The 22,070-nt window shown below is 44.3% G+C and overlaps 1 protein-coding gene across 2 annotated transcripts in view; it reads left to right on the top strand.

The window, feature by feature from the left end:
• The first annotated feature begins 2,036 nt into the window (after positions 1–2,036).
• The window catches only part of gcgra (glucagon receptor a), a 43,502-nt gene continuing 23,468 nt past the window's right edge, over positions 2,037–22,070 (top strand). For both annotated transcript variants that reach the window (XM_077010085.1, XM_077010088.1), the window contains exon 1: positions 2,037–2,271. The gene's annotated coding sequence lies outside the window, so the exon portion shown is untranslated. The remainder of the gene's footprint in view (positions 2,272–22,070) is intronic.

Genomic DNA, 22,070 nt, shown 5'->3' on the forward strand with positions numbered 1-22,070 from the left:
ATGGTCTGTGTCTGGTATTGACTTACTGCGTCTTATCTGCAGAAAAGGCTGCTGAACTCTGTTGAGGGACAAAGTTCACAGGTAAAGGGGGCGGGTGGGTGTTTTTAACCACTGCTGCCTGTTGCTTGCATGTCCTTTTGCAATATACCTTGAGGTTTGAAGAGCATAAGAAAGTATGAACAGCATTGAACCAAACGCGGGAGTCATGCAGTGTGCTCCCACAGGGTCTGACTGTTAGTGTAAATGGCTTCTGCTCTGCTCTCTTCGTGCTCAGCTTAACTTGATACACTGGCCTCTCCCCTCGTCCAGCCACTCAGTGGTGTTGACTCACTAATCATCAATGACTGCAGTATACTGGTATTAATGTCAATTTGGCAATTTGTAAGCACTCACTGTCTAATGTCTTGTTTTTAGCTGTTTAACACTCCAACATGTGTATAGGGTTGAGAGGGTTGCTTTAAAAACATATTCTGGTACAGATGACTGATTACCTACTAAAAATGCATCTGTAATCGAATACAAAGGATTACTAAATTAAAGTATGCATTACTTTCTGTTACTGTTAGACTGTTCAGTCCTTCCCCAAAATGGGAGCTTGTAGAAAACCCTCTACTGAAGAGTGCCCAGACAAACTAGCAGGATGCAAAGTTCAAAGAAAGTTCTTTATACAGAACTTGTCAGACATAAAATGGGGGGTAAATGAATTAATGACAGCATGAATGACACCAGATTAATCTTTCAAATGCACTTTTGCATCCACTGCAGAGGATAGAAGAAAAACAAACTTTACACACCCAGGCTATGAACTCAGCACATGGAACAAGTTACATCTTCAGGTAAACAAGGCCGCATCCAGTGATGCTGCTGTTGTGTAGTAACAGTCACTGGAACTCTTCTCACCATTACAACCATTAAAAAGGGGTGTTGAAGAAGAACTGACCAGTGAACATTAGGGTGGTGAAAGAGTCTTTCTGGGCAGGGCTACGTGTTAGCAGGGTTGAGCCAGCACTGTTAATGCAGCGAGATCTGCTGGTCCCAAGTTCTTAGAATTTGAATTCCTTTTGTTCTTTGCCATATCGTTCTATGTCCTGTATGTGCTGTATGTAAAGCTGAAAGTATAACAGTCATGTCTAATCGGTCAATGAAGTTGAGGCTAGGATAGCAACATATTCATTCTACATGGCATGTTTAGGACAGCAGGAATAATGGTAGACCTGCCGGCAGGCTTTTACGTACACAGAACTTAATCAGACCTGCCAGAGAGAACCGTTTGCTTCCGTGCTACTGCTGTTTCTCTGCTGACCCTGGGTCAGTTATGGCCCTCATAGCTTCTTTTTGCCCGGTGATTTCAAAAGAAGACCCTGTTCATTTTCCAAACGCAGTTCTACACACTGTCAAGCTCAGTTATGGAAACTTTGTGTCCAAATGCATATTGTATTAGTGGCTCTTGGCACCTGCTTACAGACCTTCTGTAGGAGAATCAGAAGAAGGACGTATGCACCTACATCCTTCGTTTAGTGTCTTTGCTGAAAATTCAGTACCAGATGTTCTGGCTTTCAGCTCTTAAAACGACGATTGGGGCTTTAAGATTCAACGCAGAAACCCACAGGGGGCGCCAATACATGCAGTTGCGGTGTGATTGGGAATATTGCACTGTGGTGATCTTGGAATATTACATACAAATGGAGGGCTTCGTGTCTTAGTGGACATAAAGATATTATACTGCATATAAATGTAGGGCTTAATCTCTTAGTGGACATACAGGTATTTCCCTTCAACTGTATTTCAGCTTCTGTCTGCTTTGATTTTGATTGATTTCTGTCTGTGTAAATGAAAAAAACAAACTGCCCAAATATTTCTTTAACAAAAGCCCATTCTAACAATGGCAGAAATGTTTCTGTGGAAAAAGTTACTGTATTGTTCCGGTAGTACCTCTTTATTTAATTTTAGTTGTAATATTACTATGAAGTGACGTCAGAGGGATCCAAATAGACCTTTCGCAGCTCTCGCGCCTCACTTTGAACACTTCAGAGCGTGCCGGTGTGATCGCGCGCCAGCAGGAATCTGCGCGAGCCACTTAAACTACTACAACTGAATCAAAAGACTGTAATGACATTTTCAACCGGATTCATCGCGCCTGTTTCCAATCCTAACTGGATTACGTGCTCAATCTGACGTCGGGATACTGTCCACTTTTATTCAGTTTCTTCTTAAAATGAACCGTTGTGGCGCGGAGATTTTGGACACGCGTGGAGTGAAAAGCTGTTTAAGGTACCGGTTGTTTCAACACTTTTTAGGTTAAACTCAGTCGTGTTGGTTTAGCCGGATTTTACAGTTTGGTTGGATTATTTATAACATGGCTTGGAATATATTTGGGAAAGAAACTATAGTTTAAATAGTAATGACTGTTATAATCGTGTACCGCTTAGTATAGGTTCATTTTCTAGGTAAATTAACCGTGGCTAAAATAGGTAAATGCAAATCTTAACAGTGTTTCAACAGAAGTGCGAAAGAAAAGAAAAGAAAGACAACACAAAACTTTCTGTTTCGAAGCGGTTTCTATCACATTCATGTTACGCTTCAAATAGGATCGTGGTCCTGAAAGCAGCGCATATAAACAATGTAATAAATATACAACATAGGGTTTCAGTAATACACTAGTAACAACGAGGTCACGAGTGGAGTAGTATAATATACATAAACGTTGATTTAAGTTGAGTTGAGGACAGGCAGCCTACAGTCCTTTCACAAAGAAGTTTGGGATTAACACTGATTATTACACGGTGATGCTGATATTCTGGATATTCAGGTTAGAAATTGTAGATTGTGCTATAATTTTCCCCATTCTAGCAGTTTTGAAGATTTTTTAGTAATTTACATTTACAAATAAAGCTACTGGAGAAAATATTTTGTAGTTATATTTTCTGGGACGACTTATCATTAGAATGATAAACGTCCGCGATGGATGTGCACGTGGAGATACTCCTAATCCGAGTGGTCCCTCAAACAACAAATCAATGAACTGATATTGACGCGCCTGTTAACCTGCCAGACCGCACGAGACACACTCGGCACTTGGAACTTGGACCGTTCCCTTTCATGAATTCATCGTGGGAGATTACTTGTCTTGGGTTTTAACCCTCAGAAATATTGATTATTCGTTTTTTTTCCTTCTGTGCAAACTACCTTTGGCAATATGGTCAATAAAACGGCAAGATGCATTATTATGAATTTACGGAAGACTTTGGGAAAAGGTTGCAAACATGCAGCCATGGGTTTTTGTGTTAATAAATCAATGTTATGCGCATGAAACATGTTGAACATGTCCTAACGTGTTACAGCTGAAACTCAGAACCCCTTTGGCATTCTAATATAAAAGCTAAATTCTGCTTACCACAAGACAATTATGTTGGTTAGAATCTAATTTGTCTAAATATAGTTGAAAACGCAAACCATTAAAAATATAAACTACACAAAATATGTGAAGACAGTAATCTACTTAGCAATAGGCTACATTTCATTAAAACCATTAAAAGAATAGTTTGGTCAAAGGTCAGATGTGCACATGTCCACACTTAGACAAACATAACCATAGCCAACCAAGATATGTTTCACGTCCAGATTTTACTTCTTGAATTTTGCACTGGAGCCATTACGCTGAAAAAGCTTCAGTAGCAAGTGAAGTAAGTGTGTTGCATGCCAAGCACATAACGTCTTACAAGTGGCATGCCAAAAAAAAAAATCACACATTTGGCTCAGACTGTGTGAAATTGTTAAGTAATCACAAACTTGCTTATGTGGTTTCTGACACGGTGACATACTGTTATCTATGAAAATGGACAAACATCCCTTGTGTGGTCTCGATAGAAGCAGTAATGGCTGCAATCTTGAAGAAAGAATCAGGTTTTGCTCGGCAGCACTGTGCAAGCATCAGACTTTTGCAGGAGGCCTAGTCTTGAGGATCTGACACATCGTTATGCATGAGACTCTTTCATCACGGACATAGGCCTACATGCATCACCACATTTTTTTCTTATTTGTTCAAAGTGCCTGTCACAAGTTGTTTTATGGTTGAAAAAAAAATGTTTTCCTCGGAAAACCATTGAAAATGTTTAGACAAATGATCTACGGGAGTTTTTCTGTGTGCAGAGTCCGATGCTCTGTAATAAGCTGTTGCATCGCCAGTTAATGTAGTCTTATCACAGTTCACATGGTCTACGAATTCACAAGGTCTTTTCCGTTGTAATGCCCTCAACACAGCTGCTGACTAGAGTTAGACGGAAAACGTGGCAAGAAAGAAATGATTCAAACATATATTAAATATAGACTAACATGTTTAATGTGATTATGATTTTGAATCTGATACTTGTCCAAATGTTTGGAGACAAATGTCCACAAATTTTTGCTAGTGGTTCACAGGATGGTAGTCAGTGGGCGAAAGCATTGCTAACCTCTTAGCTATGTTACATTTTGTAGCTTCAAAACAAAACAAAAGAAACAAAATTCAGAGCCCAGACATGATTGGGCAAGTGGAAAATGTGTTTTTTTGCTGAGCCTTTCTTTTAAATGGACCCTTGCTGTTTACAAAACATAAGCCTTTATAGATAAAGATAAGATTTTAGTTGTTTGTCTGTATAGAAAGTTAAATAGCCAAAGGTTCATCGGATGGTAGATAGCCAAACACTTACTGATGGGTTCTACCAGTTGAGGTTCGTATTTGCATGTTTGCAGCACAACATTTGTGCAGATTTGTGGCAGTTGAGTATTAGGGTGAAATGTCTTCTGAGGGTTAGGGTGAAGAGGCATTTTCAGTGTTATACTGGTTCAGAATACTATGACGCTAAACCAGCAAAACCAGCAAAAGGAAGTGTACTTTTGATTGTGGGTGCTCTCCTGCCAGAAACCATGTTATCATCATATATTCAGTGCTATTCGGCAGAAACAGTCAGTGTGTGGCTCTGCTGACTGATTCCCTTATCTTGGTTTCATGAAGTACTGATTCTGACTTATTGAGAAAGAGCATTAGAGCATAAGAGCATTAGCTATTTAACCAGTACTGTTTAGTCTAATGGTTTAATGGAAAACAATCATACTACAGTCAGCTGCTCTGCTAGCTAGCGGATCCTGTGATGGAGGAAGCATGAATTATGCAAGTTTGGTACACACTGCACTTTGACTCAAATCACACTCAATTTTGTTCTTATTTTCCGTTTTTCAGGTACTTGGCATGCAGGTATAATTATGAAGCCTTTCTGGATGCAGTTTAATGTAAATCCGTATGCTACTCCTTGTTATTCTCTGTTGGGTGTGAGAAACATGAGAATATTATATCTTAACAATCCTGAAGATAATCAGATCTATGGACCATGTAGAGCTAACATTTGGATTGTAGCTTGGTTGGTGGTAGTTTTTGTTTCATTTTTGCTTGTTTTTAATGTAATGGTTTCAGTCAGCCAGTGTAATCCATGAATCAACTGGAAATTGCAAACATAATTTCTTTGATCTGATTAGGTTAAAATTCACATTCAAATGTAACGTGAAATTACTGTAAATCCCACATCGCTCTGCGTGGTTATTATGGACGTTCTTGAGAGGTAACAGAGAAATAAATGATTGAACTTACAGAGGGCCTGCATGCCACTGGCACCAGGCAGTGGTTTGTCCTGTGATCTTCAACCTCTTGCGTGCTGCAGCTTTCAGAGTGAGCGACACTGGGCACCTTCGAGTGGAGAGTGACACTGAACATGCTGACGTTTGCGTTTATATGCCCCGGTGGAACGGTGACATTACGGCAGGATGACAGATGAAACAGGACCGGTGGGTCCCGGACGGTGAGGAATTCTCTTAGAGACTTTTATGAACTCCATCCCAAATGACCCTTCGGCCTCCCTGGTTTTCGTGTGATGTAAACTAAACTGTTTTAAAATTCTTGGCTCCCCTGCCTTGGTGCACATTGTGAATTTGAGTGGCTTGTTGAGCTGACTTTGTGCAGAGAATTTCTCATCCAAATATAGGGACACCTATGCGTTACCTCTGCCAAGAGTTATGTAACTGCTATGACCCCACTACGCAACAGATTGAAGCTCATTTAATCTAAATTGCATTCTGTTGTAGTGGCCGCTGTCTTGTGCATTTGGTGTGGGATGGAAGGCTCCCAGTTACACTGGGCTGCTGGTTAAAGCGTTCACAAGCCGAAGGAACAACACACACACCTCACATCCCCCACCCACACACACACTCTCACGGCGTTTGTTATCAGTTATGAGGCATCTTAAGAGTCAGTAGTATGTGTTCACGAGCAAGACTGTGGTGTACATGCTCATACACACGCAGAGGTGGCTGTAGTGTGTAATGCGCTGACAGTCATGGAAAATAGATCTAGATAAGGGAAGAAAGCGAGGATGCAGAATATATGTGGTTTTATCATTAACATCATCCATGCTACTGGACAAGCTGTTCTCAATACGAAAGTATGTTTCATCCAAATATACAGTAAGTTGTACTGTAATGGCGACACGAAGGGGTTCTGGAGGCGCACTGAGCTGATTGTGTGAGGTAAAGTGGATTGCAGTGTGTTAGCGTCACAGCATCGTAGCCACACCTGCTCCAGCTGAACTGTGGGTAATGACTGCAGAGTCGGCACAGAGGCGCGAAGGGCCTGAAGCCAGAACTCGAGATAGAGCAGGCACTCACACACTAACAATAGCTTTTTATCAATACCTACTTCTGCTGGAGTAGAAACACCATGGAGATGATATGGGTGAACGGCCCGCTACGCACATGAACGTGCACTAATACACGCACATACACGCCAGCACGCATGTTCTTATTGCACAGGTCTGTCTTTATCCACCCTGTAGAAGAGCTCTCCTCACGACCAACCTTCTAATTTCGTTTATATATGGCGTTTCGTGCACCCTGTGCATTGTGATATTTAAGAGGTAATGACAGCAGACACATATTAGATTTGTGATTTGTCATTTGGGCTAACAAGCACTTTATAGAATAGCTTTGACATTCACACGTGTGATAGCACTCATATTATGAGCTGATGAGGTGCTGCATGTGCTGTACATTTATGTGGTCTCCATACACTCTCCCATGAGCCCCAGGGCCAAGACCTAGCATGGGAGCTATAGGAAACACTTACACGCTGCCTACTGAATTAGCATCGACTTCTCTGTTTCTTCAGCTCCAGGTCTATGGGCAATTAAGGCCCGTTTTCGACGTGATGGTGTTAAACGGATTAGCTCTGAGTTGATTAAATCTGTCAACGTACACAAAACAGTTAGATGGCAGTCTGGTATCGGTTAATAAATCCCCGACTAACACACGTGCCCTGTCCCAACAGCCCCTGACACCTACCTGTAAATTGCATTACGGTCGAGCCGTCCGCTGTGTAGGGGCTGCACACCACCCATCAGGATGTTGACGCGGCCCAGGCTGGACCAGGAGCCATCAGGAGGTGACGGAAGAAGGACCCATCCTGTGCTTGAAGGTTTAGAGACACGCTTCACATCTGAAGTCCAGCCAGCATCATTACCAAAGCTAAACCTGAAAAATATGCTGTTAGAAGTCTATACCTCTGCATCAGTAATGCACAGAAGAACTGGCACAACCACACACAACCATAACAGTACAGATGGACTCTAACATTACGCATCACACACTTTTAATCAAGGCACTTTCACTAGACGCTTCCTTTTGATCCGTTGGAGACTTCTATGGTGCGTGGCGTTTGGGTACAGTTTGGAGTGCACTGGTTTCGTTATTGTTCTAGCATTGCTGGTTCCTACACAAACCAAGGACAAACTTGCAGAAGATTAGTAGTTCGCAGACTCCTCAGAGCTTTTCAGTTTGTATAATTTGAGTCAACAGATGGCGCTGTCACTGACTGTTATGTCTTCTCCATTTGACTGAGTGACACAGGGCTTGTCACATCCTGTACTAAGTGCTTTTTAACTGAAAGCACATGATCTGTTTCATGGTTTATTTTTACACTGTGAATAATTATTGTATATTATACAACCTTCTGTATAGAAATGCAGCCACTTGAATGGATGAGTAAAACTGTCTGCGGAGATGCAATGACAGATGGAGTCTGTGTCCCCAATCTTATCCCTAACCTGTCTCCCTAATCTAATCCCTAACCTGTGTCCCCAATCTAATCTCTAACCTGTGTCCCTAATCTAATCCCATGTCAGCGTACCCCTTGAAAGGCTGCTTTCATGCTTGTTCCATGCTACCAGTCAATGGTGTAGATGATGATATTTGCATTGTGAGATTACAGTCATGTCTCAGACACAGAGTCAGAGGTGTTGACTGAGGTGTTGACTGAGGTGTTGACTGAGGTTTTGACTGAGGTGTTCACTGAGGTGTTCACTGAGGTGTTGACTGAGGTGTTGACTGAGGTGTTGACTGAGGTGTTGACTGAGGTTTTGACTGAGGTGTTGACTGAGGTGTTGACTGAGGTGTTGACTGAGGTGTTCACTGAGGTGTTGCCTGAGGTGTTCACTGAGGTGTTGACTGAGGGTGTTGACTGAGGTGTTGACTGAGGTGTTGACTGAGGTGTTGACTGAGGTGTTGACTGAGGTGTTCACTGAGGTGTTGACTGAGGTGTTGACTGAGGTGTTCACTGAGGTGTTGACTGAGGTGTTCACTGAGGTGTTCACTGAGGTGTTGACTGAGGTGTTCACTGAGGTGTTCACTGAGGTGTTCACTGAGGTGTTCACTGAGGTGTTGACTTTTTATTTGTGACTCCTTCTGCTTGCCGTTCACACTAAATTGGGAGAACAGTGGAACATGATTGAGTTACGTGGAAAACCTTGCACACAAAGAATGATGTTGGTTCTGACCCTGGTTCCCATGAGTCTGAGGTCATGTAACATCTGTCATCAGTCCTGTTATAATCAAATGGATTTGCTATATCCCAATATTTATTGACCCTGGTGAACTTGAGGGCTTTCTTCTGTCTTTCTAATTATTCCCTGTTTTTTTTTATAAGTGCTTTATAAATATTTGGAGTGCTGGTTAGATATCTCTGAAGGGTGAGGTTGCAGGCAGGTTTCTCCCTCCCTGTCTTCGTTTTGCAGTTCCTGTGACACGAGATGACCCGTGTCATTGTTCTTTCATGGAAAATTTAGAATGCATTTGCTTTGTGTGACCTCTGAACTTTGATGTCACGTAGAAAAAGACTTCCTGTAAACAAATGTTATGAAAGTTGGAGATTTTAGTCTTAAACTTATCTAGCTAAATAATGTTTGAGTAGTCATATCCAAAAGGCTAAAATGTTGTGTGTGTGTGTGTGTGCATGTGGGGGGGGGGGGGGGGTCTCATTGTGATTTATTTCGAAACAATACTGCAATCGCAATTGCAAAACTTAGTTTGCAGTTTATTCCCTAACTTCCTCCAGGAGTATAAACCAGGATAATGCAGCATGTTTATTGTTTTATAATGCTGTATGATATTCTCCCTATATCATCAAACTTGGACCTGGAACATTGGGGAGGTTGATTTAGTTTTTGGTCTAAATATTGTTTTTGAGGAAAAAAGAAACCCAAGAAAAAAGTACATGTTCTTCTTTTGCTAAAATCTACTCTGCGTACAACCATTATTTCCTGTGATGACGTGTGTGCAGGTCAAAGGTCAGGTAAGGGATGTGAGGCTTGGATAAATAATTTGTGTCAGTAAACACACTCAATCTAAATTTAGATTCGAAATCAGCAAATCCTCAGCAAACCCCTCCCGGTATGCAGAATCCTCCCTGCACCTTGATTTTGTCGTTTTCCCCCAGTGTAGCCATATCCACAGCAGGTTCTTCTGTCAGCATGAGTCCTCGTCCTGCTCTGTGAACCCTCATTCTTCATACTCTCCATCCGCTGCCTTGACATCATTTGTCCCTGCTCGAATGACAACAGTCAACCACCATCAAATCCCTGAATCCATTTGCTCTTTTCTGCTTAGATGGCGAATAATCGCATTCTCCAGTCTCGAGATTCGAGCTATGAGTGATCACATGCACGGATAGCCAAAGCCCAACTAGGATCCCAGACACACTTTTAATTACATGCAGCTTGGGCTCTCTTGTCATAACACGGTACCATCCACACCATCAAAATCTCATCAACTTTATATAAAAGACATCCGTTAACTGGTAGCCGTGTGTGTTTTGATCAAGGCAGAAGAAAAAATAACATTGCGTTTTCCCGGCTACACCCCCCCCCCCCCTTCCCTGGATGGATGAGGTGGGCTATGAGACTTGAAGATTAAAGCAGGATGAAGTGGTGTTTGCTAGCGTGTTAAGTGCTTCTCTGCAGCCTGAAAGCCCAGATCACAGGCCCGGCCCGCTGAGTGCTTTTCCTACCGCACTGTCACTTCAGCTGGGAACCGTGCGGTGTTCAAGAGTCCACAAAGTGACAGTCCACACAGCCTGCACCAGGCTGTGCCATTATGCATGGAATGCTCCGCCCCTACTGGACATGACGCATGGAATGCTCCGCCCATACTGGACATGATGCTTGGAATGCCCCACCCCTATTGGACATGATGCATTAAATGCTCCGCCCCTAATGGACATGATGCGTGGAATGCTCCGCCCCCACTGGACACCATTCTCCTCACAGGAGTTTCATTTGCAACAGCTTTTGTGAGGTGTTTATGTAACAGTGTGACATAACAGTGTGCTGCTTCTCTACGCTGGGGATCTGGATATTGCAGTGAAAACAAGACACATGTGAACAAACGTGATTAGATTTTACCTTTGATTATCTTAAAATGTTCTGTGAATGAATCCCGCTGTGTTTCATCTCTGAACGGAGTGGTGGGTGCTCGATGAGATGTAGAGTGTGTCTGTTTAGCCATGACGCAGCTGTAAGTGGCAGCTTCACTGAGATATTTTTGCTGAACCGAGTTTCCAACAGCGCTCAGGCTTTCTGATGAGGACCCATATGTCATCCGTGTTAAGCCCTAACACCCGGACCCTCAGACCTGACCACTTGTGTAAACAAACAGCAGGTTGTCACCTCTCTGTTCCGCCTGCTCCATATAAACCCTCAAACACGAAGGCATAAACGCGTTAGAGGTGCATAGTGCGCACCCCCCCCCCCCCCCCCCCACACACACACACACACTCCAGTTCCCCAACGTCTCAGATCGAGTTTTCAGTAGGTTAGAGGCAAAACTGGAGATTCTCAGACACTGTTTACTGAAGCCAAAAGGCTTACTGGGGTTTTCTGCCCAAATCAATGCACCTGCACGATTTTGACCAGAATGTATAGCTTTAACAAATACAGGTGCATATTGCCATAGGCACTGAATACATGTTAAAATACAATGTTAAGCCCTTGATGTGACACTACCAAAGACCGCAATTAAATATTTTTGAACAAAATGACACAAAATTGATGAGTCATATGAATATTGTGATTCATCAAAACACCCACAGGGCTCCTCTGGAATGTCTGAGATCTGGTCAGTATGTTTACAGCACACACACACACACACACACACACACACACACACACACACATACACACACACAAAGTGAGATTTTGTATATTGCACCCTTCTGTGACATCCATATTGCGAAGGATGGAAGTGTTGCTATAATAATGCAGCATACTGACACAAGCACAGAGTTCATAAAGAACACAGCAGACATATCGAGGACCTTCAGAGAGGAAGAAGATTCATAGAAGGTACGAACATAAGGCAACTGCAGTAGTTCAGGGCAAAGAAGCTTCTGTAAGCTTGTGGAGCAGTTTGATTTTGTTTGTCATTCAAAGAACAGCTTCAGTCGTGTGAAACCTCATTTATCTTCTGAATTATACAGTAGCTCAGCTTAAGGTCAGTTGAATGCCATTCATGCACATAGTCAAGGACCAGCGGCTTTTGTAAAAAGACCGTCGGTGTGAGAGCCTGAAGGCTTCAGCCGTTGTTCAATCTGATCCTGCCAACCTCGCCTCTCGAAAATCAAACCGTAAGAGACCGTCGTGTGCATACAGCCCCCGTGACCCGAGACCGTCGTGTGCATACAGCCCCCGTGACCCCAGGCTCCACTGGGGAGATGTGGCGTTCTGTTGGTGTAGCACTTCCATGAAACAAGTACTTATTTACCCAGAATTCTGTACGCTCGCTGAGCAGGACGAGAGCATGTAATGAGTTGATATGGGTTGTAGGTTTACTGCTATGGTGTTGCTCTGGGATATTAAACATTAGTAGCTCCATTACCCCCACTTCACTCCTGCCCGTCTGCATGTGTTTGCACTCCGGCTGGAAGGAAGCGGCATCGCCTTCCCCGGGCGTACGACGGCCGCATGTGCACATGAGCGTCCACGTTGCCACAACCGTCTGAGCTCGAAGATACATGAGCTTCTTCATTTTGTGGCTCTTCAAGCATGACGACAGAATTAAGGATGATCGATGGTTCGGTGGGTTTGTGGTTTTAATGTTTGGCTGTTTTGTTGTTGCATGTCATTGTATGTAAGTGAATAAATCGCTTGATTGCACGTGATGAAGTAAGGCCATACCATTCCTGAAGTGCATGGGAAAGTTGTTGGGTCGGGTGGCCCCCCTGCGACAGGCCTGAAATGGAGTCTTCCTTCGTTTGTGGGTCTTCTAATACTGTTGGGGGTTTCCGGTACGTGAACCACCGCGGGGGCCACAGTCTGTTCTCCTTGATCATTTTAATCTGCTGCTGGTTGGTTTTGCTCTGTGAAGCGGAGCAGCTGGAGAACGTTTTTGCTGCTCCGTGCACAAGCGTTAAATTAAAAGCCACGACACTCTGGAAGCTGCACGGAGTGTGTGGGGCGGGCTGCTGAATCAGGGCAGGGTGCCGCAGAGAGAGCTCTCTCCCTGCAGGTGTTAACACGGGCGGGTTCGCTCCGGACTCTGGCGGGCCAACCCGGGCTCTTGTGCCCAGTTCGGAGAACAGGCTGATGGTTCATAACTTTGTCTCTGATGTTGTACCTGCGAGATGAGATGGTACAAGATGATTAACGTCACAATGGCTTCTTTTTTTTTTTACAATATGATTTTGTGGTTTGCAATGCTGTGTTATTGTTATTTATAAGGTGCATGTTCTCTTTATGAATAAGTGTGGCTCATTTCTGGTCCTCCTCTATTTCCACTGTCCCTCTGTACCCCACGACCTCTCACTCCATCTCCCCCTCTCTCTTGCTCCATCTCTCTCTCTCTCTCTCTCTCTCTTTACCCCTTGCTCATTCCCTCTTTCTCTCTCTTTCCCTCTCACTCTCCGGACTGTGGGGCCATGTCCCACCTAATTACCAGAGATGACAATAAACAGACCTGATGCTATAACAGGCCTCACGCTATAACAGGCCTCTGCCGCCACGTCCCACATCGTGTCATTATGTCTAAACCTCCGTGCACCTGCTGTGCCAAGTATTTTAGGAGACTTTATGAGACTGTCCCACTGTCTGGTTTGAGGTTGACCCCTTTTGGGATTGGCCCCTTTTGGGATTAGATGCATTAGATGTTCCAGATCAGATTAACATGGCACCAGTACAACTGATAGGGATTTCCCACTGGCTAATCAAAGCTAACTTCATTTGTTAAGGGACTCCTACTGCTGTCCGTCAATAGCAAACAAACTCTGTGACTTTTAATCTAGAAACGCCAAAGGAGATCACTTTCATAAAAGGTTCTAGTGTGCTACTTCTGGGTTGGTTAGATGGAGCAGAATCTCCACAGCACCTCAGTGTGGGCAGGGTAAACCAAAGCAGTGTGTAGGGGTAAACCAGACCAGTGTGTAGGGGTAAACCAGACCAGTGTTTAGGGGGTAAACCAGACCAGTGTGTAGGGGTAAACCAGACCAGTGTTTAGGGGGTAAACCAGACCAGTGTGTAGGGGTAAACCAGACCAGTGTTTAAGGGGTAAACCAGACCAGTGTTTAGGGGTAAACCGGACCAGTGTTTAGGGGGTAAACCAGACCAGTGTTTAGGGGGTAAACCAGACCAGTGTGTAGGGGGTAAACCAGACCAGTGTTTAGGGGTAAACCAGACCAGTGTTTAGGGGGTAAACCAGACCAGTGTTTAGGGGGTAAACCAGACCAGTGTGTAGGGGTAAACCAGACCAGTGTTTAGGGGGTAAACCAGACCAGTGTTTAGGGGTAAACCAAACAGTGTGTAGGGGTAAACCAGACCAGTGTGTAGGGGTAAACCGGACCAGTGTTTAGGGGGTAAACCAGACCAGTGTGTAGGGGTAAACCAAAGCAGTGTGTAGGGGTAAACCAGACCAGTGTTTAGGGGGTAAACCAGACCAGTGTTTAGGGGTAAACCGGACCAGTGTTTAGGGGGTAAACCAGACGCAGTGTTTAGGGGGTAAACCAGACCAGTGTTTAGGGGTAAACCAGACCAGTGTGTAGGGGTAAACCAGACCAGTGTTTAGGGGGTAAACCAGACCAGTGTTTAGGGGGTAAACCAAAGCAGTGTGTAGGGGGTAAACCAGACCAGTGTTTAGGGGGTAAACCAGACCAGTGTTTAGGGGGTAAACCAAAGCAGTGTGTAGGGGGTAAACCAGACCAGTGTGTAGGGGTAAACCAGACCAGTGTTTAGGGGTAAACCAAAGCAGTGTGTAGGGGTAAACCAGACCAGTGTTTAGGGGTTAACCAGACCAGTGTTTAGGGGGTAAACCAGACCCAGTGTTTAGGGGTAAACCAGACCAGTGTTTAGGGGGTAAACCAGACCAGTGTTTAGGGGGTAAACCAGACCAGTGTTTAGGGGTAAACCAGACCAGTGTTTAGGGGGTAAACCGGACCAGTGTTTAGGGGGTAAACCAAAGCAGTGTGTAAGGGTAAACCAGACCAGTGTTTAGGGGGTAAACCAGACCAGTGTTTAGGGGGTAAACCAGACCAGTGTTTAGGGGGTAAACCAGACCAGTGTTTAGGGGTAAACCAGACCAGTGTGTAGGGGTAAACCAGACCAGTGTTTAGGGGTAAACCAGACCAGTGTTTAGGGGGTAAACCAGACCAGTGTTTAGGGGTAAACCAGACCAGTGTTTAGGGGGTAAACCGGACAGTGTTTAGGGGGTAAACCAAAGCAGTGTGTAGGGGTAAACCAGACCAGTGTTTAGGGGGTAAACCAGACCAGTGTTTAGGGGGTAAACCAAAGCAGTGTGTAGGGGTAAACCAGACCAGTGTTTAGGGGGTAAACCAGACCAGTGTTTAGGGGTAAACCAGACCAGTGTGTAGGGGTAAACCAGACCAGTGTGTAGGGGTAAACCAGACCAGTGTGTACAGGATAAATCAAACCAGCGTGTAGGGAGTAAACCAGACCAGTGTGTAGGGGTAAACCAGACCAGTGTGTACAGGGTACATCAGACCAGAGATCAGGATCAGACTATATGTGTCTTGTAAGAACCTCAATAATAATCCATGTTAATTAGTTGTAATTGCATCTAGGGCACCCAGCAGGAGGCTACCTTTATCTTGTAATGGTCTAATAATAAGCCAGGCCTGCTACAACAGTCTGAACCATGGGGCCTGACATTCACTTCAGCCGGCTTGTCCTGGCCCCGCCCACCACAGCTTAAATTCACATGAACAGTGGGAGTGGTTACACTTACGGTGACTCATGTTGTTGTGTATGGATTGGGCCAACACGGTACCCGTTAGCATGCAATATTCACTGCATAAATCATCTTCAATCACACAGCTGCTTTAAGCACTAACATCAGAAAGTAAGACCCTTTAGCAGCTAGCAAGCCTGTTTCTGACTTGACATGGTTTGGGAAGCATGAGTTATACCTGATGCCAGATACGTTACTCATGTGCTTATGTGCTCGTGACTCCGATGTTTGGTTGCTCCTGTCCAGATGTGTCAGAATGAAAATGTGGCGATCACGCCGGACGCTGTTTGCAGCAGCCCACCCTTGCGCTCAGAGGTCGGCCCATAGCAAAGGGGCAAAAGCAACAACGTGAAGAAAAATGGACTTTCAACGGTCACCCTGCGGGATTAACCTCACCCTGCGGGATTAACCTCACCCTGCGGGATTAGCCTCACCCTGCGGGATTAACCTCACCCTGTAGAATTAGCCTCACCCTGCGGGATTAACCTCACCCTGCGGGATTAACCTCACCCTGCGGGATTAGCCTCACCCTGCGGGATTAGCCTCACCCTGTAGAATTAGCCTCACCCTGCGGGATTAACCTCACCCTGCGGGATTAGCCTCACCCTGCGGGATTAACCTCACCCTGCGGGATTAACCTCACCCTGCGGGATTAGCCTCACCCTGCGGGATTAGCCTCACCCTGCGGGATTAACCTCACCCTGCGGGATTAACCTCACCCTGCGGGATTAGCCTCACCCTGCGGGATTAACCTCACCCTGCGGAATTCATTGTACTCTTGATTGTACTCTGAGGGGAGAGAAACCTGCGGCTTTGGTTGAGTGCGCCCTCTCTAGCCAGTCTTGCGATCGGAGGGTTTTGGGTTCGATTCCCAGGTAGGCCATGACTGAAGTGCTGGTGAGCAAGACACTTAACCCCAACTGCTCTCCAGGTGCTGGGGCTAGTTCTGTACTCACAGCTCACTAGTGTGTGTGTGTGTGTGTGTGTGTGTGTGTGTGTGTGTGTGTGTGTGTGTGTGTGTGTTCTCATTGCATGGATGGGTCAAAAGTGCATGGCAGTTTCTGATCTGTGTATAAAATCACAAATTGGCAAAACTGTCATCTGTCATGGTGAAGGTTATGAGTTTGTCATGTGTTATTGCGTGTGTGTCGTACATGTTTTGAGCGATGAAAACACACCGAGAGCCCAGATTGAAGGGGTTAAAGCACCTGCCAGTGTTTATATGAGTGGGTAGAATATCGCTCTGCAAGGCAGTAGAGTAGATAACACTGCCAGACTGGCAGAGTCTGAATCAGAGAGGAGACAGAATCATAAATACTGGGGAAACAAACGTAATCCAGCAAGTGGGAGAGATGACAGCGAACGCTCGGGTTACGCCTCAGATATAAACAAACGAGCGTGAGCGTGTTGCTATATTGGGGATTAAAAGACCATCGTTTTAAGATATGGGATCATACTGACACATACGAATGTTAAAAATATAAAGAATTTCAGCTTTTGTTCACACCTCAGTACATTCAAAGGACCGAATGCCGTTTTTAGGAGCAGACAACTAATGAAAGCTGTATGTGAGATATCGCTGCTGTCTGATGTCACCGTGATACCTCACTGAATCCCAGACCTCCGTTAGGACTGTCTACCATCATAAGGTTACTTTGTGCCGTGTAAAGTAAGGGTCTGCTTGTACTCTTTATCAGACTGTCAGAAAAGCCTGTCTTCTTCTGGAGAACAGCCCTCTCCATTACCATGAATAGCATGTAACCCGGCACAGATATGAGGGGAAGACTGCACAAAGCAGAGCCGTGTCATGCCTGTTATGCATGATGTTGGCAACTGTTTGTATTATTTCATATTTTCGTCTGTCGTTCTGGCATTTCTGTCCAGCTTTGATCCTTCCAGGGTCGTCGACGAGGTCGTTATTGCGTGGCACCGCCTCCGTGCTGAGCGCTGTTGCGTAGGGTGCGGATCGCGACCGGGCCCCCAGGTAACCCCCCCGCTTTGTCCACAGCACAGTCACACACAAGTGATCCCAGCAGCGGCGCTAAACCAGGCAGGGACTAACGCCAGCCTTCTCATGCTGCAGAGCAGGGGATTACACCGGCATTTGCTCTAAAACAAACAGTCGGGATCGGTGTAATGTCTTTCCTGACACAAACCCAGAACCGTGTTTCTGAGACAACACTGGTGGCACCACCAGGACCGGTCCTCCGCCACAGAACAGGACCCTGGTCGCACGGCTCTGGGAGAAGTGAAAGTAAATTAGATGGGAAAAGGTCACACCTTTTAAAAAACTAAACCGACAAAAAGGTTCACTTCTCAAGAGAGTGTTGTTTAGCAGTGTTTCCAGTACCTGTAATGGAGACTGCTGTCCTACACAGATCTGAGATCATCTTCTTTGAACCCAATTCAGTACAACTCAGAGCCAAGAAACCATTAAAACACATTCAAGTACACGGTGATTTAAGCTTTCAAAAATTGAGGACCATTCATGGAATTGGACCATGCCTTACCAAGGGGTGGGGGTGTGTGTGTGTCTGGGGGGGTGGGTATGGGGGATGAGTCTGGAGATGGAGCCGATGGTGTGTGTGGGGTGGAGGGGATCACCTTCCTGCACAAAGCAGATCTCCAGCACATCTCTGAGATCTTTCCCTTTCTGTGGTTTTGCAGTCACTCCTTCAACCATTTTAATCAAAGATTAACCCTTTCCTGTCATCTTTGTTTGAGCTCAGTTCAGTGAGCTTGTGCACTGGATTCTGCACCATTTCATCCTAGCGACCAAAGCAGGTAGTCACAGATGATGTGATGATCATGATAAAGTATCATGGCCTCACATGATCATCACATCGTAGATCATTATGACATTCGGACTGAAACACGTGGACTTAAACCAGCTCTCGCACATTTCTGAGACGAGATACGACACCTGAGACATCTTTATGATGTAAGGTTACAATTAAAAGGTTTTCCATCCACTCTTCTCAGGAATTAAATTCTGCAAGAAATCAATTAAAACTCTACAATTTGTTCTTTGTTCATTCTTGAAGTGCTCAGATGCAAGTCTGTGATGTCACAGCCGTTGCCATGACAGACCAGCACGGAGAGCGCTCCCGGTCATCACCAAGTACCACATCTGTAAATGTCAAGGCGGGAAAGGGGTGGAGGGAAGGGTGGTGACCCCAGACCAGCCGACCAGCCAATCAGCCGATCCGAACGATATCTGTCATGTCCGAAGCACTGAGACTTGCACTTGAGCTGTAATATACAGTAATGTTCATTTTGTCTTCTTATTCAAATCATCATCATCATCATCATCATCATCATCATCCGGTTCTGGTAGCCCAAGCCAGAACTACCAACAAAACTCACATCAAAGACCACAGAAGTATCTTCTAATCACATATGCGCATATAAAAAGTGTTTTTCTTCAGTGTTTCTGTTCATTATCATGTGCAAATGGTTTGTGCTGAGCATTTTAAGCACATGCACTTGGAAACGGAAGATTTAGAACTATCCAGCCCAAACTTCAGTAATCTTAACTCAGCATGGCATGATGAGAGAGTGTGAGGGTTCACTGAAACGCACGCGGTAGCTTTTAGGCTGGAATTACAGTCGCATTCTCCACATTTCACTTCAGTGGGGGGAGGTACAATAATGTAATTATGACCAGAGCAGTCCTGTCATTTTAGTCCTAGGCAAAACCGTGATTTTTCTGCGGCAGAAGTTTTACAGTTCCAAGCCAAAAAAACAGTTGCGAACAACAATAAAAGCTTGCTAATACACGCTATTAAATTAACAGCATTCCTCAAGCTATAATTACATTGATTAAACTTTGCATTGAGCACAGTTGGCTTAGCCTCCATGGTTTAAACAGCTTCTTCCCTAAACGCGTCTGATGTTAAGTTAATGTCCTTTTTGGGGAGACCCGAGGTGGTGGAGTGCGAGGCACGTAAGAGTTCAGGACACTCTCACGTGTGCTGTTCCCCTTTCACACGTGAGCGCATTTCTAATGGCACCTTTTCATTATTCTCAGCTTAACATTAACCACTCCACCACGTGACGTAGCCCGTCTCCGAAGATAATTACACTGGGTCTTTACTTTGAATGTGCTGAAGTGAAAAACAAAATTCAATCCATTTTTAATGAGCATTGTCTGAATAGCTTCTCTCATTTTTGTTAAGTCCCTGGCTATGTGGGGTGGTGATACAGATCGGCGAGTCATTCAGTAGCCTGCAGTAGTCTCTGGGTACAGTGAGCTCGTGTCAGGAGGAAGAGCGTGGGGGTTGAGGAGCCGCTGACATGATAACACACAGCGGTGGAGAAACTACGGCATCAGACCCGTTCGCTCAGCTGCAAATCAGAGCACATCAAAGACCAGACACACACACACACACACACACAGATGCACATGCTAGAAACGATCTACAGTTAGCACATAAACACAGCTTCGAGTGTTTGTAGGGTTGCTGGAATTAGAACATGTCGGTGTTGAGCGTCACAACACACTTTTGCCGATCAAAGAGACTGATCCATGGTTCTGACGCACTTCTCATTCAACAGGGCCCTTCTGAAACACGCTGTAAATGTTAATAAGGACATTCTGTCAGGCGATGGACTAGTGCCTTACACCCTAATGATTTGTCTGGCTTCTCTCCTTCTCTCTGAATGGGTGAATTTTTGTACCGTTTCCTATCCAGCCCCAGAAAACCCTCTTGGTCCGAGTGTCGGCTCACTCCAGAGAAACTCACTCTCATACATTCTCTGCCCGACGCCATTTTCTCCGGACCATCACAAACGCGGAACAGTACTTGCGTAGTGGTGGTCAAGACACTTGCACAAGCGAATTGAAGTTTCATGGAAATATAACTCTGTTTCTGTTCCGTCTGTGTTGTAGGATAATATATTTTCACTAGCCACTTTATAAGAAACATCCACCTTGAAAGTGTGCTGATAGTTATTGTGGACCATCAGTGACCAGGCACAGCTGATATTGGCTGTCTGGGAAAAGGAAATGTGTTACTCTATAATAACATGGGCATAGGTATGGGTATATGGTATAGGTATGGGTATATGGTATAGGTATTGGTATATGGTATAGGTATGGGTATATGGTATGGGTATATGGTACAGGTATGGGTATATGGTATAGGTATGGGTATAGGTATAGGTATATAATAAGTATGGTATATAATAGGTATGGGTATAGTTATAGGTATGGGTATATGGCAGGGGTAATCAATTAAATCTTTCCGCGGTCCATTTTTGGCAGATAGCTCAGACCTTAGGTCCGGGTCCGCGGTGGCGAACGAAAGTTGTTGAGGGGGGTGGCAAACGAAAGTTGATGAGGGGGGGGGGGGGGGGTGGCAAACGAAAGTTGTTGGGGGGGGGGGGGGGGCGAACGTAACACTCAAATGGGTGGTGAACGTAACACTCGTCTGAAAATAAATTCTCCGGTTTAAAATATAGTCTCCCGTTAAAATTTTTTTGGCATTTGGGTCCGTATCCAGTTAATCAGGAATGTGATTGGGTCCGGACAAGACGGCATTCGGGCGGTCCGCCATTTGGTGATACCTGGTATATGGTATAGGTATATAATAGGTATGGGTATATGGTATAGGTATATAATAGGTATGGGTATAGTTATAGGTATGGGTATATGGTATAGGTATATAATAGGTATGGGTATAGTTATAGGTATGAGTATATGGTATAGGTATATAATAGGTATGGGTATAGTTATAGGTATGGGTATATGGTATAGGTATATAATAGGTATGGGTATATGGTATAGGTATATAATAGGTATGGGTATAGTTATAGGTATGGGTATATGGTATAGGTATATAATAGGTATGGGTATAGTTGTAGGTATGGGTATATGGTATAGGTATATAATAGGTATGGGTATAGTTATAGGTATGGGTATATGGTATAGGTATATAATAGGTATGGGTATATGGTATAGGTATATAATAGGTATGGGTATAGTTATAGGTATGGGTATATGGTATAGGTATATAATAGGTATGGGTATAGTTATAGGTATGGGTATATGGTATAGGTATATAATAGGTATTGGTATAGTTGTAGGTATGGGTATATGGTATAGGTATATAATAGGTATGGGTATAGTTATAGGTATGGGTATATGGTATAGGTATATAATAGGTATGGGTATATGGTATAGGTATATAATAGGTATGGGTATATGGTATAGGTATATAATAGGTATGGGTATAGTTATAGGTATGGGTATATGGTATAGGTATATAATAGGTATGGGTATAGTTATAGGTATGGGTATATGGTATGGGTATATAATAGGTATGGGTATAGTTGTAGGTATAGGTAAAGGCTTGTATTTCTAAGTCTTATTCAACATAGCCGTGACCTTTACTGCCCTCCCTGAACACCCAAATTTTGCATGGTTCATTTATTTAGTTAATAATAGAGACAATCATAACAATACACAATACCAAAACACTTTT

The sequence above is a fragment of the Brachyhypopomus gauderio genome, chromosome 6 (genome assembly GCF_052324685.1).
Source record: "Brachyhypopomus gauderio isolate BG-103 chromosome 6, BGAUD_0.2, whole genome shotgun sequence".
Taxonomy (NCBI): Eukaryota; Metazoa; Chordata; class Actinopteri; order Gymnotiformes; family Hypopomidae; genus Brachyhypopomus; species Brachyhypopomus gauderio.